The following is a 21999-nucleotide window of genomic DNA, read 5'->3' as shown; positions in this document are numbered from 1 at the left end:
AGAACAGGACAATCTCTCTGTAAATGTCTGGAGACTTAGTGAAGCATGACAAAAATTTGGAAGAAACATGAAAGGCCTACTCAATCTAGGATTCTTCAACTTAAAGATACTGCCCCCTTTTTTATTTTGGACATGTTCATACTCAATAGACTCAGGTAAGAAGTTAAGCTACAGTGGGGATGAGGGAAGATAGAATGGAGGAAACTAGTGATAGTTTTAAGAAGTGGAATAGAGAGGGAGTAATAGAAAACTGTACTTGAAAAATAATTAAATAAAAAATTCAGGAAAAAAAAGAAGTGGAATAGAATACTGGTTAAAAGGGTGGATTCAGGAACTAATTGAGCACCTACTATGTGCAATGTAGTGGAGATAAAGCAGTGGAAGAAAATCCCTGCTCTCATGAAGCTTATATTTTAGAGGAAAGAGACAAATAAAAATTAGAATAAATCAGTGACATAGCATATAGAAGATTATAAGTGCTGTGGAGAAAAGTCAGTCAGGGAAAGAGACAGGGAGTGCTTTTTATTCTTCTTTGGTCAATTATGGTAAGTTTTTATGATTCAGCTTTTTAATGTGTCAACTTCTAATTCTTGGGTTGCCTTGATTCTCTTCTACCAACTCTATTCCCCTCCTTAATTTTTCCAGCAAGAGCTGGTCTTGCAGTTTACATCTGGTGTGGACAGGGTAAGTACTCACCAGTATGGCACCAATTTAGGAGTGAAGAAAAGTAATTATTTAGATGTAAGCTTGCATTAAAACTCTATATTAAAATTAAGCTTTTGTTTTTCCTTTTTGCTTGCTATTTTCTGTATGTTATATGTCAATAATATTGAATTGGGTTGTGACTTATTCATTAAATTCTGCTAGTGTCTAGTGAGAAAAGTCATAGTCCAGATATAGGAAAACTTTTCAGTGGAACAATATTTGGAATTTCCATGCATGTCCTTTCTCTTTTCAAAAGAGGTTTGGGAATCTGTCATTAAAATGGAGTAAACACCATGTAACACACACACACACAAAGCAAGGACTAAGGAAAGGATGGGGCTGAACCACATCACTGAGAAGGGTCAAACACTCCAGAAGCCTCCAGTTTTCCAGCAGTTACAACCAAAGTGGAGGACACCTATTAATTTATAAAGGAGATGAGGGTTTCCTTTCATCTAATTTCTTAAAGAAATTCTTCATGTTGGAGAGACAATGAGGAAAGAGGAAATAATATGGCAGAGAAGTGCCTCTCTAGTAGCTTTAGAATAAATGCAGATTTTTGCAGTTGTTAATTTTGCTTAGTGTGACTAAGAACCTTCCTCCCTCTGTCCCCTTTCATTCTCTTAGGTTTCTGAGAGAAAGGCCAAAGCACAGGGCCTTGGAAACCTGTTTGGATCCATGTGGAGTTATAGGGTCACCTTTGTAAAGGCAGGAGAAATCTCAGAGACTTTGAAAGAAGTGGGAAAGATTATTTTCTCTGCCACTTCTCAGAACTACTCCTAGTTTTGACCCTTCAAGTCACAATTTGCAGACATTTTTGACCACACTCCCATATTATAAGTAAATGTTATACTGTCACCTAACACACACACACACACACACACACACACACCTGAAGCAAAAATTTCCCCAACTTTGCAAAATAGTATTTTCTCATATTATGAATGACACACTCTGATTTTTAAATTCTGTTCAATTCTATTTTTTTCAATGCTACTTTACCAATAAAAATTAATTTCAGATCCCACAAAATGGTCACAATCTGTACATTGAAAAATAATACTTTAAATTATTTGTTTTCAACCAGGAGAACTTTTCAAACTTTACATACCTGCCTATCCCTAGATGATTTACTGTCTTTAAAGAGGTAAAATACCCCTAAATGTTTCTAATGTCTCCATCCTCATTCAAAGTGACTGACGCCAATAAAAGAAAAAAAAAAGGAAAAGAAAGGGAAACATCTTTTCCTAAGGCTTAGAGCAGAGCTGGTTTCCTGGGTGCTGGGGGTGTCACCCCTTAATAGGAGGAGGTTCTGGGTTCTAATTAAGACATGAGCTATTGGATAGTCACAAATTCCAGGAGATGAGCTGTAGTAGCTTATAAAATATTTTTTCCTCCCATCTTCTAAATTCTTCTGGCTGGGCCAATTATAAATGAACATGAGAGAGATTAATAGGGGAAAATGTCTAAAGTTTATTTTATGCATGCACATTTGAGGGTACCTTAATGAGATCTAAACTACACTGGACAGTTGAGGCTTATATGCCATTCTAGAGCTAAGGACAAAGGAGGATTATGGTATGGGGCTTCAGATGACAGGAAGACAATTCACATGAAGATAAAAAGCAATTGTTTGGTAAATAAATATTGAATGGGCCATCTTTAGCAATGGAACAGAGAGAACTTTGAAAAAATAGGCCTTGCTAGGTTCATCTCCATCTATCACATACTAGGTTATATTAAACTCTAGTTATCTTTGATATTATCTATATTTCTCTAGAACAGTAAAGGGGGAGGTCAGGTGTTTTTCTTCTTTAAAATTACCAACATAAGATCAAAATGGCAGTGGGAGAGGACCCAAGATGGCAAAGGAGTAAGTGAAAGCTACATTAAACTCCCAGAATCAATCTAGAATTATAAATATATTATAGAAAAGTCATCCTGAGTAACCAACTGAACACTATAACCCAGGACAGACAGAAGAAACCACTTCACCACAATGAGATTAGTAGGGAGTGTGGAGGAGGTACAAGAGGGCTGGGCTCCCATGGGAAGTTGAAGTTCTGGAGGGACATTTCAGTGGCTGAGGGTTTCCCCTGAGAAGTGTGGTATATAAACCCCGAAATGGACTACAGCATATAGCACCGGAGCTGTGAAAGGAACCTCGATAACATTCAGCTGTGAAAAGCAGTGGGGTTTTTGTCTATAAGGGAGAGATGGCTAGAGATGTAGAGAGACTCTAAAAGGGCCAATGCACAAAATTTTGTTTGCAGCCACTTACCATGGGCTTCAGCAGAGGGAAGGCAGAGTGGACTAGAGATGCTTGAGGAGAGTCTGGGGTTGGTGGCTCTGGGGAGAGAACTGAAGAAGGCTGCCAGGATCCCTGTGCTGAGTCCTTGTGTCCTCCCCATACTGAGGGCAACTTTCTCAGGCAGATCACGCTGTTCATCCATGGGAAAGCAACAGCCCCTCCCACAAAAATTACTCTCACAGCTGTGAACCTTAAACTGGGCTATTGAGTACAGCTTCAGGCTACATCATTGATAGGTTTAACAACTAAATTAAATCTCTGGGAGCAGCTGACCCCCTTCCAGGCCTGATGCTAGAAAAAAGCAGACCTTGGCCCTGACTGGTGTGGCTCGGTGGATTGAGCGCGGGCCTGAGAACCACACAATCGTAGTTTGATTCCCAGTCAGGGCACATGCCTGGGCTGCAGGCCAGTTCCCAGCAGGGGACACATGAGAGGCAACCATACATTGATATTTCTCTCCCTCTCTTCTTCCCTTCCCCTCTAAAGATAAATAAATAAAATCTTAAAAAAAAAAAAAAAGCAGACCTTGGTGCACAGCCAGGTTCTTTCTGCACACAAACAGGACCACCAGAGGGAGCCACATGCTATGGATCACTAATAGCTCAAAACAGGTTGTCCAGGGCCAGTCACAAGCATCATCTGACAAAGGCTCACACCAGAGTTCTCTTAGATTTACCTAATACATAGAAATAAATGCAAAGAAGCAGCCAAAATGCACAACAAAGAAATAGACCCCAAATGAAAGAGTGAGAAAATTCTACAGAAGAACTAGATGAAATGGAGGCAAGCAACTTGTCTGATAGAGAGTACCGAGTAATGATTATAAGGATTCCCAACAGCATGAAAAAAGACAGATAAGCATAAAAAACTCAGAAATAAAGAATGCAATATCTGCAATAAATAATACACTGGAAGTAATAAAGCATACGTTAGATGAAGCAGAAGATTGAATCAAAGATTTGAAAGACAAAGCAGAAAAAAAGACAGGCCGAGAAGCAAAAAAAAAAAAAAAAGGTTTTTAAATAAGGAGAGTTTAAGAAACCTTTGGGACAACATGAAGCATAACAACATCAGTATCATGAGAATACCAGAAGGGGAAGAGAGTGAGCAAGGGATTGAGCATCTCTTTGAGGAAATAATGACTGAAACTTCCCTAACCTGGTGAAGGAAAAAGACACGCAAGTCCAGGAAGCTCAGAGAGGCTCAAACAAGTTGGACCCAAAGATCCAACACCAAGACACATCTTAAAATGTGGGTAAAGCTTAAGAATAAAAATATAATCTTAAAAGCCTCAAGAGAAAAAGAATAACTTACCTACAAGGGAGCACTAATTAGGCTGTCATCTGATTTCTCAACAGAAATATTGCAGGCCAGAAAGAATAGGCATGAAATAGTCAAGGTGATGAAAAATAAGAACCTACAACCAAGGCTACTTTACCCAGCAGGGCTATTATTTAAAATTAAAGGAGAAATTTTAGAAAGGCAAGAAAAAAGCTGAAGGAGTTTGTTAACACCAAAACAGTAGGGCAATAATGTTACAGGGCTTATTTTAAGAAGAAGGAAAAAAAAGGAGGAAATAGTTCAAAAAACAAATGTTAATAAATAAGTGTCTGATATAAATGTAAATAGCTTAATGCTCCAATCAAAAGACATATGGTAGCTGAGTGGATAAGAAAACAAGATCCATATATATGTGCTGCCTCCAAAAGACCTACCTTAGATAGAAAAATACATACAGACTATAAGTAAAGGGATGGAGAAATGTATTTCACACCAATGAAAAGGCAAAAAATATTAACAGTAAGATGACAACAAACTCACAACTATCAATAACTGAACCTAACCCCCACCTCCGAAACTAAAACAAACTAAGTAACCAACTAGGATGGAAATGAAATCATAGAAATGGAGATCAATGTGGGGTGGGGGAGGAATAGGGTAAAATGAATGGGGAATAAGAAGCAGAGATGGGAGGTACACAATAGACAGGAGAGTTTAAGAATAGTATAGGAAATGAGTAAGCCCCAAAACTTATATGTATGACCCACATATGTATGGACATGAAGTAAGGGGGTATTAGGAATGATAGTGGGAGGGGGTTACAGGTCAGAGGGAAAGGAAGGGAAGAAAAAATGGGAAAACTGTAATAGCATAATTAATAAAATATATTTTAAAAAAAGAAAAAAAAGCTGGGGTATCAATACCTATATCCAACAAAATAGACTTTAAAACCAAGGCTATAGTAAGAGACAAAGAAGAAAACTACATAAATATAGGAAACAATCCAACAAGAGGATATAATCCTAGTAAACATTTATATACCCAACATAGGAACACCTAAGTACATAAAGCAAATCTTGATGGACATAAAGAGAGAGATCAACAGAGATACAGTTATAATTGGGCATTGACTTCACTGGATAGAACTTTTAGGAGAAAAATTAACAAGAAGACAGCAGCCTTAATGAACACACTAGATCAGATTAATTTAATAATTATCTTCAGAGCATTTCAATACAAAGCAACAGAATATGCACTTTTTTCCAGTGCAAATGGAACCTTTTTAAAGTTACACATGTTAGGACACAAAAAAGTTTCAATACATTTAGAAGATTAAAATTATATCAAGCATCATCTCAGACCACATGCCATGGAAGTAGAAATCAATCACAAGAAGAAAAGTGAAAAATACACAAAGACATGGAATCTAAATAATATGTTTAAACATGAATGGATCAACAATGAGATTAAGGAAGAAATCAAAATGTACCTTGACACAAATGAAAATAAGGAAATAATCACCCAAATCTATGGGATATGGGGAAAGCAATTCAAAGAGGGAAATTCATAGCATTACAGGCCTAGCTCAAGAAACAAAGATTTTAAATAATCTAACTCTACACTTAAAGGAACTCGAAAAAGAACAACAAAAACCCAAAGTGAGCAGAAGGAAAGAACTAATAAAGACCACAGCAGAAATCAATGAAATAGAGTCTAAAGGATGATAAGAAAATATTAGTGAATCCAAGAGCTCATTCTCTGAAAAGATACACAAGATTGGCAAACCTTTTACCAGACTCATCAAGAAAAAAAAGAGAGGGTACTCAAATAAATAAAACTAGAAATAAAAGAAGAGAACTAGCAACTGACACCAAAGAAATGCAAATGATTGTAAAAAATATTATGAACAAATATATGCCAACAAATTGGACAACCTGCAAGAAATGGATAAATTTCTAGAAACACATAATCTTCCAAAACTAAATCAGTAAGAATTAGAAAATCTGAATAGATAGATTACACCTAGTGAAACTGAAGCAGTAATCAAAAAAAGTCCCAACAAGCAAAAGCCCTAGACCTGATGGCTCCACAGGGGAATTTTACCAAACATTGTGAGAACTAACACCTCTACTCCTCAAACTATTTCAAAAAAGCTCAAGAGTGGTGAAGACTCCCGAGCTCATTTTACAAGGCCAGCATTATCCTAATACCAAAACTGGATAAAGATACCACAAAAAAATTATAGGCCAATAACCCTGATGAACATAGACACTAAAATCCTAAACAAGACATTAGTAAACCAAATAGAGCAATACATCAAAAAGATCATACACAATGATCAAGTCAGATTTATTCTGGGAATGCAAGTTTGCAGAACACTTGTAAAACAATAAATATGATACACCACATAAACAAAATGAAGGGTAAAACTATATCATCACATGAATAGATGCATAAAAGTACTGGAAATTTCAATACCCATTTATGATTAAAAAATCTCTGCAAAGTGGGAACAGAGGGAACATACTTAAATGTAATAAAGACCATATTTGAAAAATCCACTGCAAGTATCATACTCAAGGGGCAAAAACTACAAGTGTTCTCTTTATGATGGGGAAGAGGACAGGGATGTCCACTTTCACCTCTCTTATTCAACATAGTACTAGAAATCCTAGTGAAAACAATCAGACAAAAAGAAGAAATTAAAGACATCCATATTGAAAAGGAGGAAGTTAAACTGTCTTTACTTGCAGATGACATGATACTGCCTACAGAGTACCCTAGAGATTTTTCCAAGAAACTACTAGAACTGATAGATAAATTCAGCAAAGTAGCAGGATGAATTATTAATATCAAGAAATCAGTTGCATTTTATACACCAATAATGAACTATTGGAATTTAAAAAAAGCCATCCCATTCACAATTGCTTCAATAACAATAAATTCAAAATAGATTAAAGATTTAATTTATAGCCCCAAATCATCAAAGTCCTAGAAGAAAACATAGGCAGTAAACTCTTGGATATTGGTCATAGCATTATTTTTCTAATATACCTCCTCAGGCAATGGAGACAAAGGAAAAAATAAACAAATGGGACTACATCAAACTAAAATGTTTTTGTACAGCAAAGAAAACCATCAACAAAATGAAAAGACAACCCACTGAATGGAAGAACATATTTACCAATGACAATCTGATGAGGGGTTAATATCCGAAATTTATAAAGAACTTTCAAAAGTCAATACCTAAAAAAACAAACAAACAATCCAATTAAAAAATGGGCAAAAGGACCTGCAAAGACACTTCTCCAAAGAGGACATACAGATGGCCAAGAGACATATGAAAAGATGTTCAATGTCACCAATCAACAGAGAAATGCAAATTAAAACCACAGTGAGATATCATCTCATACCTGCCAGAATGGCTACCATCAACATGTCAAAAAAAACAAGTGTAAGCAAGTATATGGAGAAAGGGGAACCCTTTTGCCCTGTATTGGTGGAAATGCAGACTTATGTAGCCATTGTGGAAAGCAGTATTAAGATACCTCAGAGCCCTGGCTGGTGTAGGTCAGTGGATTGAGCATGGGCCTGTGAACCACACAATTGTGGTTCAATTTCCAGTCAGGGCACATGCCTGGGTTGCAGGCCAGTTCCCAGCAGGGGACTCACCAGAGGCAACCATACATTGATATTTCTCTTCTTCCCTTCCCTTCTAAAGATAAATAAATAAAATCTTTAAAAAAGATACCTCAGAAATTAAAAATGAAATTGCCTTATGACCCAGCAATTCCACTTCTGAGAATACATCTGAAGAAACCCAAAACACTAATTCAAAAGAACATGAGCACCCCTGTGTGTTCATTACAGCGTTATTTACATTCGTCAAGTATGGAAGTAACCCAAGTTTCCCTAAGCAGATGAATGGATAAAACAACTCTGGGACATTTTCAGAATGGAATACTAGTTGGCTGTAAAAAAAAATTTTGCTCTTTGCAACAGCATCAATGAACCTGGAGAATATTATACTAAGCGAAATAAGCCAGTCAGAGAAAGGCAAATACCATATGATTTCACTCATATCTGAAATCTAAGAGAACAAACTGAACTAACAATCAAAACAGGGACAGACTCATAGATAGAGAGCAGGCTGATACCTATGGGTGGCAGGGTAAGAGAGTAGAGGGACTGAGCAGAAAGGAAAAAGGACTTATTGACAACAGTGTGGTGATTGCAGGGGCATTAATGGTAATGAAAAAATACAATGAAAATAAATAAAGTAATCAACTTAAAATTAATAGCCCCAAAGATACATGTTTGGGATGGCAAAACTTTAGTCTTTTTGAAGCAAAATACATTTAGGCACAAAAAAACAGTAAATCCAAGGAAAGCCCTTCTTCACTGAAGCCTGGGCTTTTAATCCTTGCATGCTTAAGACAGAGGCTTCTGTGACTCCAGAGCCAAATGTCCAGTTGCGATAGTGCCCTGTTCGTGGGAATGCAGACTGGCATAGCCACTGTGGAAAACAGTATGGAGGTTCCTCAGAAAATTAAAAATGGAACTTCCTTTGACCCAGCAATTCTACTTCTGGAAATATATCCTAAGGAAACCAAACACTAATTTGAAAGAATATATGCACCCCTATGATCCCTGTAGCATTATTTACAAAGCCAAGATTTGAAAGCAGCGCAAGTGTCCATCTGTGGATGAGTGGATAAAAAAGCAAAGGTACATTTACACAATGGAATACTACATAGCCATGAAAACACTGAATTTTTATTATTTGTGACAGTATGGATGGACTTAGAGAGTATTATGTTAAATGAATTAAGTCAGTCAGAGAAAGACAAATATCATGATTCTACTTACATGTGGCATATAAAGAACAGAATAAACAAATAAAATAGAAATAGACTTGTAAATACAGAGAAAAGATTGTTGGTTGTCAGAGCCAAAGAAGATTGGGGTATGGGGTGCCAAAGGTGAAGGGATTAAGAAATACAAATTGATAGTTATCGAATAGTCTCAGGGTTGTAAAGTACAACATAGGAATATAGCTAATAATATTATAATTACTATGTATGGTACCAGGTGGGTACTTGAAATATCAGGGGCACCACTTTACAAAGTGTATGGTTGTCTTACCACTATGCTGAACATCTGAAACTAATACTAACTAATAACAACAAAAGAAGATAAATGCATTTCAAAAAACAGCACACAAAAAAGAGTTTTCTGGGAAGAGCATTTACTATTGACTAAGATTGACTGGTGGCACCACCCCACTCCTGTGTGCTACTGAGAACAGGCCTTTAGTTGAAGCTCTTATTGATTTGAGTTTTGGCGTGATAAATTCAGTCTTCAGTAGAGCATTCTGCTGTAAGAGTAATGCAAATCTTCAACTTCTACAGTGCTCTCAGTCTCCAAGTGATCTGCCCCATCAGCAGTTGTTCTCTTTGAGGGTGGAGCAGGTGTGCAAAGAAAACTTGGCTGCCCCTACAGGCCAGCGTTTCAGCTGGTGGCAATGTGTTTAGAAGTGAGATGTGACTCTGTCTTTAATCTCCTGCATTGGATTCCCGGGTTCATCACTGATTTGTGCTACAAATGTGGGCAAATTACTGCATCTCTGTTAAGAGTATCCTCATCTGTAAGGTGGGGATAATAACAATACCTGCCTCATGGATATTTTGTGATGATTAAATGACAGAGTGCGTGTGAAGTGCTTAAAACAATGGCATGCACCTGGAAAACAGTCGAAAGTAAGCGGTATCTTCACTCTTTTTTATGATTAAGGAGTATCATGCATTAAGGGCATGATAAATATGTGCAAGATAATAAAGGCTATTCTTTTTTAGTTTTAAGCAAATGTTATAAAACTAATTCTGAAGCTGATCTAATTCTAGTTTAAGTAAAATTGGATTTATCCCATTACCAGTATTTATGTTAAAGAGCTACACCATGTATAAATCATTCTAACTTTAGAGACTGGATTGGGTTTGAATTCACATGGTAGGTACCTTTAATAGCATAGTAACTCAAATACACAAGATAATGCGTGGAAGCAACCCAATTATAATGGATGACTTGAGGCTTGGCTGGTGTGGCTCAGTGGATTGAGTACTGGCCTGTGAACCAAAGGGTCTCTGGTTTAATTTCCACTCAGGGTACATGCCTGGGTTGTGGGCCAGGTCCCCAGTAGGGCGAATGCACATGGAAACTGCACATTGATGTTTCTCTTCCTCTCTTTCTCCCTCCCTCCCTTCCCCTCTGTCTAAAAAATAAATAAATAAAATCTTTTAAAAAAGGATGACCTGAGTCTGAGGGGAGCTGGTCCCCTTTCATAGCTTATAATTATTCTTTGCCACCACCCAACTTTAAGCCCTTATCAGATTTACATTATAGAAAGTATTTAATCTCTATATAATTGACACTATCTGGCTGCCTGAACTTGCTGCTTAGGAATTCATTCTTACAAATAGTATTCCAATTATTTTCACCCTCTCCTGCCTCTGTTCAAACACCTACCACACCTCTGTTTGTTTCATCTTCTTAACTCTAGCTTAGCTGTTTTCTCAGTTACAGTTGACATTCAATATTATTTTATACTAGTTTTAGGTGTATGGTGTAGTGGTTAGACTAGCTCAGGTTTTAATAGCTTATGGAATTGGCACCATTACCACCTTACTTTATTTTCCTTTACTTATCCATTAAGACAATCCCCTTACTGTAGTGGCTCATACTCTCTCCAGAGCTTTTCTTTCTCTTTACCTCTAACACTTTTCCTTCTTATTATAAGGGAGTATTATCTCTAACTGTTCCCAGAGTAGGATGAAGAGATTGAGACTCCAAAAGTAAAAGGACTTGTCTAAGTTGATGTGTTTTGCTTGTTTCAGGGCAGAGCCGATCCTAGCAGGGCAGAATTCTGATTTCTAGCCTAGTGATTTTATTCCTAGAAGCTGTTGCAATTGAGTTTTATAAGCAGATCAATTTATTTTCCTTCACAGGTTTTTTCTGTAACTAGGACCTGCTTTTCCCTTACCTCCTGTTAGATGAGACCCTAAAAACTCTTGGAACTAATCAATGAGAGTCAAGTGAGACTGTGTGTGTTCATGTGTGCTGGGGAGTTGAGGTGAAGAATAAAGTTAAGGGGAGGAGCAATATTTAATTGACAGAGGCAATTTTATTTTGAATGAGTGTTTGAGAATGTAACATTTTAGTAATTTTTTTCTTTTGACCTGTTTTTTTTAGTCCACAAACTTGCACACCACACCACTATCCCTTCATCAGTTTTGGCCAGTGGCCCTGTAATTTGGAATGGTGATTTTATTGCTTCTGACTGACATTTTGAAGGAGAAAGGCGTTGTCCTTTTCTTCACCTGTTTTTTGTTGAAGATAGGCAAGGATTGGAAGCTAATGTGTTCTCATTTTCATTTTAAGTCCAAAATTAAAAGTTTGTCTCCCAGGTTTCATAGTAACATCCAATACAAAATGTAAATAAATATATTTCAGTGGATTTTTACATGCATACTAATTAGATATAGTTAATACATGGAATGTGTTTTTTTAAATAACTTATATCAAGATAATTGACACTACCTGGCTGGTGTAGCTCAGTGCATTGAGCATGGGCCTGCGAACCAGACGATCGCAGTTCGATTCCCAGTCAGGGCACATGCCTGGGTTACAGGCCAGTTCCCAGTAGGGGACCCATGAAAGGCAATCATACATTGATATTTCTCTCCCTCTCTCCTTCCCTTCCCTTCTAAAGATAAATAAAATCTCAAAAAAAGATAATTGACACTAAAGGACTTACTCAAATACTTAATATTATTTAAATTTATAATAAAATATTTTAAAAATGAGTATCAAGGTTTTTGACCATTTAGAAACAGAAAATGCTTTAGGAGACATGTCTATAAGGAAAGATTGTTCAGGTACCTAGAGTAAAGCAAATCCTCCTTTTACATAAACTTTCATGAAACTGGGAAATTAATATATATGCTTAAGACTTTAAACATACATATTTCATAGATTAGAGCAAATGCATATGTAATAATTATAGAAAAAGTTCAAAAGCACAGATGATTTATAACAGTATTATGTCCCAAACCTAGAATTCCTAAAGACAAAAGTTTGGGTTTATGATCAGCTCATCTTGTGTTAGGCAAAATTTAAGAAAAATTGAGATAATAAAGATATAAATTCCCTTTGATTTGCATTTATTTTCCTTCTGCTATCACAGTGATCATTTCATTCAGTTTAAATCTAGGAGCATAGACTAAGTGCCTGCTATGTACCAGATTCTGTGCCAGGTGCTCTGGGTAATTCAAAATTATATAAGATGCATTTACAACTGGTAGACAAGACAGGCCCAATGCAACTAAATGATATTATTTTTATGAGTGTTACAAATGTGGTAAACAAGTCTCTTGATAGAGAAGGGCTTCACAGAGAAGTGGATTGTACTAGTGGTGAAGGAAAAAAAGGTCATTCCATGCAGAGGTCAGTGTTAGCCAAGGCACATCTTGGGAGGCTTAGAGGGGATTTTGGAAGTGAGGGAGATGAAGCTGGAAGGTAAGAACAGCTACTAAAGTTACTAAAGGCCTTACCTGAATGTTAAAAGGCTTAGATTCCTTTTTGTTTATTTGTTTCATAAATTACTTTATTGTTGTTCAATTACAGTTGTCTACAATTTCTCCCCACCACTTACCCCTACCCCAGCCAAACCCACCTCCCCGTTGGTTTTATCCATGTGTCCTTTAGAGTAGTTCCTGAAAACCCTTCTCCCCAATCTGTCCCCCCTCCCCTCTAGCTATTGTTAGATTGTTTTTAATTTCAATGTCTCTGGTTATATTTTGCTTGCTTTTTTCTTTTGTTGATTATGTCCCAGTTAAAGGTGAGATCATATGGTATTTGTCCCTCACAGCCTGGCTTATTTCACTTAGCATAATGCTCTCCAGTTTCATCTACGCTGTCCCAAAGGGTAGGAGATCTTTCTTTGAGAGATAGACTTTTCCTTAAGCAATGGAAAAAACAGCAATATTAAAGAAGAATGTGAAATGCTTTAGCATGGAATGCTAAATGCTTCACCTGCCACAGAATCTGGTACATAGCAGGCACTTAGTCTGTGCTCCTAGATTTAAACTGAATGAAATGCTCTGTGAAATTTGGTGTTGAAATGCTAATGGTGTTAATTCCTGAGGTCCCTGAGTCTTTTGGGGAAGTAAATACCAAACTATGGGCAGAGCCTGAGGGCTTGTCATCCAGGTTGCATTGTGACATTGGAACTGTGTAAGTAAGTGTTGCTGGAGGGATGTGAAATGGAGCCAACCAGTAATGAGTAAAAGGATTGTCAAGTGGAGTCCAGCAAAAGATGAAAGTCACTAATATGATATATAGCTAATTAGCAGATCCATACAAACTTTTTGTGGCAACATTCAACAAACAAGATGAAGTCAATTAGGCTGATATTATTCACAATTGATCATTTCACAGACACCTGTTTTTGGGTCCTTCCTCCTTCAGTCCACCAAATGCTTGTAAGTCACTCATCTTTGATCAAGATCTATGAAGAAGGCCAAAAATGTGCTGGACTGTCCTGAAGGGGTGGGGTGGAAATATTTACCAAGAACAGACATTATGCCTTTTTGACAAGAGACAAATGTTTCATTCAAATGCTGCATTTCGCATATTGGAAACTGTAATGAATTCTTGTATACTTCTCTGCCTAGTTCACAATGTCAGGCCCAGGCATTGAAATGCCTCAGGCTTTCCTCACAAAATTAAATTTAATGTTACACCCTCCAGTAGAATGGTGCATAAATCAAGCATTTGATTTGCATGGGCTACAGCAAGCAGCTCCCTTCTGGACAAATATAAACCCAACTCTGAATATTATGTCAGGGACAGGAACAAAGCAATCTAGGACTTCCAATAAAAGTCTGGTACCAGGTGTAATTCATGCTGGTATTACCCTGCTCTGTGTCAACCCTGTTATTAAAACTGTTGTTTTAACCTCCCTTTTTCATTTTAAAAGAAAATATTTTTCTTGACCTTCCTGAATTCAGAGAACCAGTGTGCAGTCAAACCAGTACTATTTATAAACTGGTATCTGCTAGTGACAACCATGGGCACATTTATTTCCTTTCTCCATCTACCCCTGTCCAGCATGGGAAGGGGTATGGGAAGGAGTACATATGAGTAATTAAATGGAAAGAAACTAAACAAAGGGCATGAAATAAAATACACCATGGGAGATTAAGTAACATGGATATTTGCTAAAGTTTTTACCTCTGGCCACAGTCCCAAGAGAATGCTAAGAACAGTTTCAGAGAGACAGGTTTAAAAAATGGCTCAATAGCCAAAAATAATGTACATTTGGATGCAAAACATGCATTCAATTCAGGAAAAGTGATCCTAAACATGCATCATTTGGTCTCAGTTCTGGCCTCCAGCATATGCTGAGTTATACATTTTCCTTACTCATATTTTCCCCATCACAGGGTATCTGAACCATTTTTTACTAAAAGTAAAATTACTATAATATGAAATTGAGTAGATCCCTAAGGTAGGAAGCATTTTTACAAATGCAAAATGAGTCCACACTAACTTCTCAAAGAGCTTTAATAGATCATGGACTGACACATATTCTACACTACATCAAGGCCTGTCGTGTTTATTCTGGAATGCTATAGTGGTATTACAAACAGAGCCTACTCCTGAAGCCAAGTGCATTTCCAAGAAGGCACAGCTGTCTGGAACACATAACTAGGTGAAGATGTGAGCCTGAGAGCTATGTTTGATGATTTGGTATCTGCAGTGTAATTTCTCCCAGCTGTTCCTAAACATCTGTTAGAATTTGGAATACTTCAAGTTCTGAATAGGTGAAATCAGGTATCTGAAAAGATAAATTTATGATGGTTTAAGAATAGTAAATTAGGAGTCATCTACTCATTTGTGAATGGAATACCCCAATAAATATTTATTAAATGAATACAATACGGCAGTACTGTGAAGGTACTATGGGGAGACGTAAAATGAATTAGACTAGATTTTAGACTAGGATCTAGTTTCAATATATATATATATATATATATATATATATATATATATATATACTCACACACACACACACACACATATATATATATACATATGAGATATGTAGAATTATTGTACAAGGTAAAAGTATCAGAAGACTAATAGATACAGTTCTATGAGGCATGAGAAGAGAAAGCATTATTTCCAATTGGAAGAAATTAGGGAAAGCTGAGCAGTCAGGATTCAGGAAAATAGGTTAGGGTAGGAAGGGGAAATCCAGTGGGGGCTGTGGAAGAGAGCAGGACCAAATGCTGGGAAAGGAAAAAACCCATGCAGAGACCCTGAGTGATGAACAGTGACCAATTCCATGTTACTGAACAAGTGAGTGAATGAAGATGAGTAGAAGAAAATAAGATCGAAAAGGTAGCTGGGGTAGGGGATGGCACTGGACACTAGACTATGCACTTTAGACTTTTAAAATTAAGCAATATGAAGCCATTAAAGGTTTTTTAGCAGGGAAATCACATGATCTAATCTAGGCTTTAGGAAGATTAATGTGGTCATAGCATATAAAGTATATTAAAGAGCAGAAAGACTGGTATTAAGAAGACCAGTCAGGCCTAGAGAGAAGTAATGATGGCTGAAACTGGGAGAGTAGGAGTGGGCATAGACAAGAAGTGACAGAATATTACGCAATAAAATCCACAAGACTTGACAACAGATTTGTGAGCAAGAGGAAAGAGTTGACAAGGTTCAGAAATGGCTACCCCAAAATATGGCACTTTAGTGTCTAGAGTATTTACACTAAAAGAGTTTGAGAAATGGCAGAAATAGGAAAGTCACTTTGACCTTTCCTCTCTTCTCCCCTGAAGCAGGCCATAAACCCTCCGGTGAGAGGGACCTTCCCTACACCTGGAGGAAGAGAGCATCCTTATCTCCCAAGACAAAGGGATGCCAAGAAAAATCCTAACCATTGGGCCTCATTAAGGTTTTCCTGATTACTGTACTTACCTCATACTCCTTAACCTTTCAAATTCCTGCATGGAATATGTACACTCCTCATCAAACACAGAATAAAATACTCAGGTCTGTTTTTGTTTTGTTTTTTAAAAATATTTGTTTCCTTATGTAGTCTCCCATGTCACATAAAACTCTCATTAAATAAATGTGTATGATTTTCTTCTACTAATCTATCTTTGTCAAGTTCACTTTTCAGACCCAGCTAGGGATCCTATGAAGATCAAGGAAAACTCTCTGAGGTTTTGATTGGGTGAACAGAAAAATCACAGAAGTTAATGTTAAAACCTTAATAAAAGCTTTATATTATTTTTCCCTTATTTTAAAAAGATCGACGCTTTTATAAAATAGAATGTAAACTAGTTGCTTGATATCTTTTTACCTGAGCTTATAATGTAATTTAAAGGCACCACTGTTGCAGATTCCCATTTCACACTGTAATTTGAATAAAGTCGAGTGACTTATGCTGAGTTGGAAGAAGAGGAAACATAAAGTGCTCTTCTAAATGGTTGCCATGGTTATAAAATTAGCATAAAATTACTGGCATCTATCATTTTGATGATTTCACTAATATTTTTAGAGAACAAGAGTTTAGCATGTACCAAATACAGCATATGGATAATTTGAGGAACATTGACCTCATTGATCATGATTTAAAGATTTGTATTGGAATTGAATACAAATTCAATTCTAGTCTAACCCAAGTTTATTTTAAAAGTACAGTCAGTCCCCTTAATGAATAAGGTGTTTTCTAATTGACTGAAACACTAAGCCAGCCTGTCAATACTCACACAGAAAAAGCAGTGCATCCACCCACATCATCTCTCAGGCCAAGTGATTAACTCTACATCAGTCATTTAGCATTATAAATGTGAAGTTGGAGCTATTGAGAGTTACCACGGGAATCCTGCTTTGGACAGGATAAATGCCCTCTCATCTTGGCTTGCTTGAAGCAGACTCAAAACATTTGCTTTAAAAGTGTTAAGGAGCAAACAAACACTTTTTTAAAGTTTTGAAGTAGTTTTGATGAAATTGATCCTACTCATCAGGCAATGTGCTGCCTATTATTACTGCTTCCCAAACTTGAAGTCAGTCAATTTTAATGGAAAATAAAATGTGATTCTTTAGTAATCATTATGATCCCATTTTCTAAAATTTGATATGTACTAGCTGTAAAGAGTGTGACTCCTAGTTTAGGAGGAATCATATGAGCCCCACAAACAGAGATTTTGAAAGGAATGAAGACTCCATTTTGAAAGTGTCTTGTCTGCTCCTACAGATCAAAGAAAAAAAATGGATGCTCCAGTTGCAAAATCTGTTTATTACTAAACTAATACTACTAATCCCTTGTTCTTACTTGGGATTCTTCAAACTATTAAAGAAATGGGCTATACTTATTTAGTCTGCCAGGTTTCTGATTTTGTAAATTTATTAAACCAATGAAATAGCTAGTATAATTTGGTTATTAATTCTAGTTAATGCCTCTGCCTAGGTTATATGATGTAGGTTATTGATATTGTAAAAAAGATATGATTTTGTATAAAACAAAGCAACTACTTAATCAAATTAGGTGATGTAACTTGGGTCAGGGCATATTGAAATTAATGTCCTCACATCTCCACTCACCATCTTCAGAAATTTGCCTCTAACCTGCAATAAGTAATTGTGTTTCTTGAGCTATTTGAGCCTGCTTAAGTATTTGTTACGCATTTGACAGTTCAAAACAGTGCATGATGTCAATTCTCAGTGGTCATCACATGATTAAAAAGGGTAGAGGAGAGTGACCCTTATGTGAAACAAGTTCTAATAAATAATAAGAATGCTACAAACCTATAATCCAATCACAGAGTTTAGCTAAAGTGAATAAAAACCATAGCAAGACTAACCCAAAAAGTTGCTAAGCAAATGTTGCTAGATTTTCTTGTAAGAAAAAATTACTTTCTGCTATCCTGCTATGTAATAGCTTCAGTTGTTAAAGGCTCTTGTTATGAATACAATGGAAAAGAATGCAGTTTACTTCAAAGAAGCACAACATATGACCTCCTCATTGGTTTATATATAAGCCAATAAAGGTTGGCTGATTGGAAGTTTTTTAAGTTGAAAAAATTATTTAAGTTGAGGGAGACAGTACAATCAAAATTCCAGCAAAGAGAAGACGTCAGCCTGAGAAGAAATGCCTAAACCAGTAGTGTAGCTGGTTAGAAAATCTAGGCCTCTTTTTATGGCTTGACAAGTGTTCATTGGCCCTTTGCTTGTCAGTCTTAAGAAAGAGCCAAGTGACAGCAATTAAAGCCAGCCTCTCATCTTGAGAGCCTCATAGAGTGAGGCTCATAGAGTCAATATGGTATCAAACATCCAGTCTGGCAAAATTATGCATTAAATTGTCTGAGAAACTCTCCCTCTGCTGAGGCCCACTTTTTAACAATGATAAATCAAACAGCAGCAACAACAATATTAAGGGGGATAACAAGTGTAGTTAAAACAACATCAATCACAGCTTTTATTAAGAGTCCACTGTAACCCAGGTACTATGTTATAAACTTTGCATGGATCACCTCTTATACTCCTAACATCAATGATGGAATTTGGTATTGTTATTACCTCTGTATTACAGGAAGAAGGTTAAGTAACATATGTTGGCTGATACGTGATACCCAATGACACCCCAGTTACATGGAAATCTGAATGAACTCAGAAAGTGAGAAAACTTACCTCTTACATAACTAAATTATATCTGGGGTATAGCCCCCTGGTAGGTGAAGTAGAATGGATGCCAGTTCTAGGGAAAAGAATTAAGGAAGGGAAGACAACATCTTAATTTGAGTTCTCTATGAGGGCTAGAGACAACTTGTGGGATAAATATAACTCATGCAGATCAATCATTTATTTGTTGTGTGACTTTTCACAGGTGAATTGACCCCTCTGGGATTCATTCTTATGGGGCAATGAGGATTAAATAACATGATAGATTTGGGCCTCAGACTCTGGCAGTGTGGCTTTCATTCTTGTTCTCCCATTTATTATCATGCATCCTAAAATGTAAATTAGGGAGACAGATTTTAAAAATGGAATCTTGTTTTAATTGTGAAAGAGACTTCTTTTTTAACTTAAGACATTACTAATGTTATTCTGTATATGTAACGATTATCATCCAGTCACTTAAAAAACATTTGTTAAGCATCTGCTATGTGCCTGGTCCTGTTAATGTTAAGGAGATAAAGGATAAGATATAGCCCCTGACTCTAGAAAATCCTATGTATGTTTACTGGGTTAATTTAAACTAAGGTGCAGCTATATTCATATGTCTATCTCATATATAATTGTGGTCTTGGTGGTCAATATAATAGTACCCAACATTTATGTGGAGCTTGATCATAATACAATGTTTTCAAATATATTGTTTTATCTCTGCCTTACGATATTCTATGAAGTAGACAGGGCCAATTTACTAACCCCTAATTTATAGTTAAGGAGCTGATATTCACAAGGGAGAGTTTCCTTCACTTGGGTCTCTTGGATCTAACTCCTATTAACGAGCTCCAGCCTATGCCAATGACATCTACAGAAGCCTCTCCCATTTTGTTTTTGCTGCTACATATCAAAAAAATATGAATTTTTGCTTTATGTAAGGAAGAGTCCTTGCCTTAAAGACTTTTTATTATATTTATTTCTTTCAGATAAGTCTGACAGAAGTTGGTCTGACTGACAACATTGTCTAGCCATAGTAGCAGGCCCATTTCCATGCATGACTCTGGCTGCCTGCTGAACTGTAGTGCAAGCAAATGAGATGAGTAGAAAATATTCCTGCACCACTGGCTCCATGCTCTCCTCATATTCAATCATGAAGACTAATGAATCAGAGATGATTACAGTGGTAAAAATCCCAATGCAGATTTTTGCTGTCTTTACTAATGAGAGAAAAATATAGTAGACCATTGGCCTAAAGGCTCCGCATGTGATTCCTTTGTAACTTAGAGTACATTAAAAAAGCTTCAGTCAGCAAGATAAGTTAATTTTTTTATGACCTTTATAAACTCTTTTAGCCTGTATCTCAGGAGGTTTCCTTAAAGATTAAATTTCTAAAAATCCTTTTAGCTCAGGCCAACATAGCATCTGAGTCTTTTTTTGCTTTAAAGAACTATATCCAAAATCTATAAAGAATTCTGTACATGACAATTATTGTCAAAGTAATGATTAGGTAACATGTCATTTTTAGTTTTTACCATTTTTGCCTCTAAAATAATAATCCAATAGAGCTCTCTTCTTCTTAATGTAAAAGTTGTGTAAAGGACGCGTCATTCCCAGTTGACTTTGCCCACATTTGTAAATTTTTGAAAAGAAAAATTGGATTGTCACTGCTGGCACCTCTTTCACATGATGACCAATGGGTTAAAGTGTCCAGATAAGGGGAAGGAGAATGGCAGAGATATCACGATTTTTTTAAAGAAAAAAAATCCTCACAATAAGTACTGTAAACTTGTATTAATATATCATTGAGTGCGGCACATTTACCCAGAGGTGATGGGTGTAATTTTGCAGGGGGAAGAACGTTAGAGTAATGTAAAGGCTCTTCATTAATGGCATCATATTTATCACATGACACATAGAGTTTTTCTAACCTCTTCCATTGTAGGGTATTCATTTCTTTTAAACATTGTGTTTTTGACTGGCTTGATTGGGGACTACAGGAGTCATTATCCTAGGCATCTGTCACTACTTCTATTGCATCCAACCTGCTGACCCAGAAAATCTGTGGTTGACACAATTGATTTCTCTATAAAATTCATTCAGCATTTATTTTATTTTTGACATCCACCTACAAGGTTCTAGCAAAACTCAGTTCCCACGTCTCTGTGTCAGAGAAACATGGCCCTTTATAAAAGGTGCATATGCTGAGGGGCTGGAACAAAGTAGGAATCTTGCATAGAAAAATTCACTGAAATAATTGGGCTTATTAAGGTATATATGGACTTGAGTGACTAGGCCACTGAAGACATAAATGACAAGCTCAATAGAGTTTTGCCTTTGGAAATAACATCATCGTCATCATCATCAGCAACAACAAATAATAATAATGAGTATGATAAAGTGAAAAGAAAATATAAAAATAAAGAGATAAGGCTCAAGTTACAGGACTTCTGTCCCATTATAATTTATTCTAGATCAACTTTTAATTTGTGTCCCTTGTTATGTTCTATCTCTCCCTCTTGGAATTTCTTCTCTCAGGTCCCAGAAAGCACCTTGGTTTTAAACTAAGATATAGAAACCACATGCTTTTAAATAGACACTTGAAAGTTATTTATTACTTTCCATCTACATCTGTATGCTACCTTATTATGTGGAAAGGTTACGTGATTTTTTTAAAGCATATAGATATAAAGTGCCAGGTTCATAATTCAGCCTCAATTATGTATCTTATAAATAGATTGACATCTTCCTGTGTGCTTTAAAATCTAATGATCTGGATTGGTCATGCATCATCTGAATTTTGCTGAGAAATGACCAGTGGGAAGAAACATGGAGGTTTGTATAAAATTTCAGTAATAGTTTTTGCTTACTGAATGGACATATCTAAGCAGATTAATTTTTTTCTCTTTGTCTCATTACCTAGGACTTTCCCATTTGGCCTGAGCCTCAAGTCTAAT

The sequence above is a fragment of the Sturnira hondurensis genome, unplaced genomic scaffold, assembly GCF_014824575.4.
Source record: "Sturnira hondurensis isolate 20B ecotype Veracruz unplaced genomic scaffold, ASM1482457v3 Scaffold0001721, whole genome shotgun sequence".
In the NCBI taxonomy this organism is placed as follows: Eukaryota; Metazoa; Chordata; class Mammalia; order Chiroptera; family Phyllostomidae; genus Sturnira; species Sturnira hondurensis.
Note: the sequence above shows the minus strand (reverse complement) of the source record.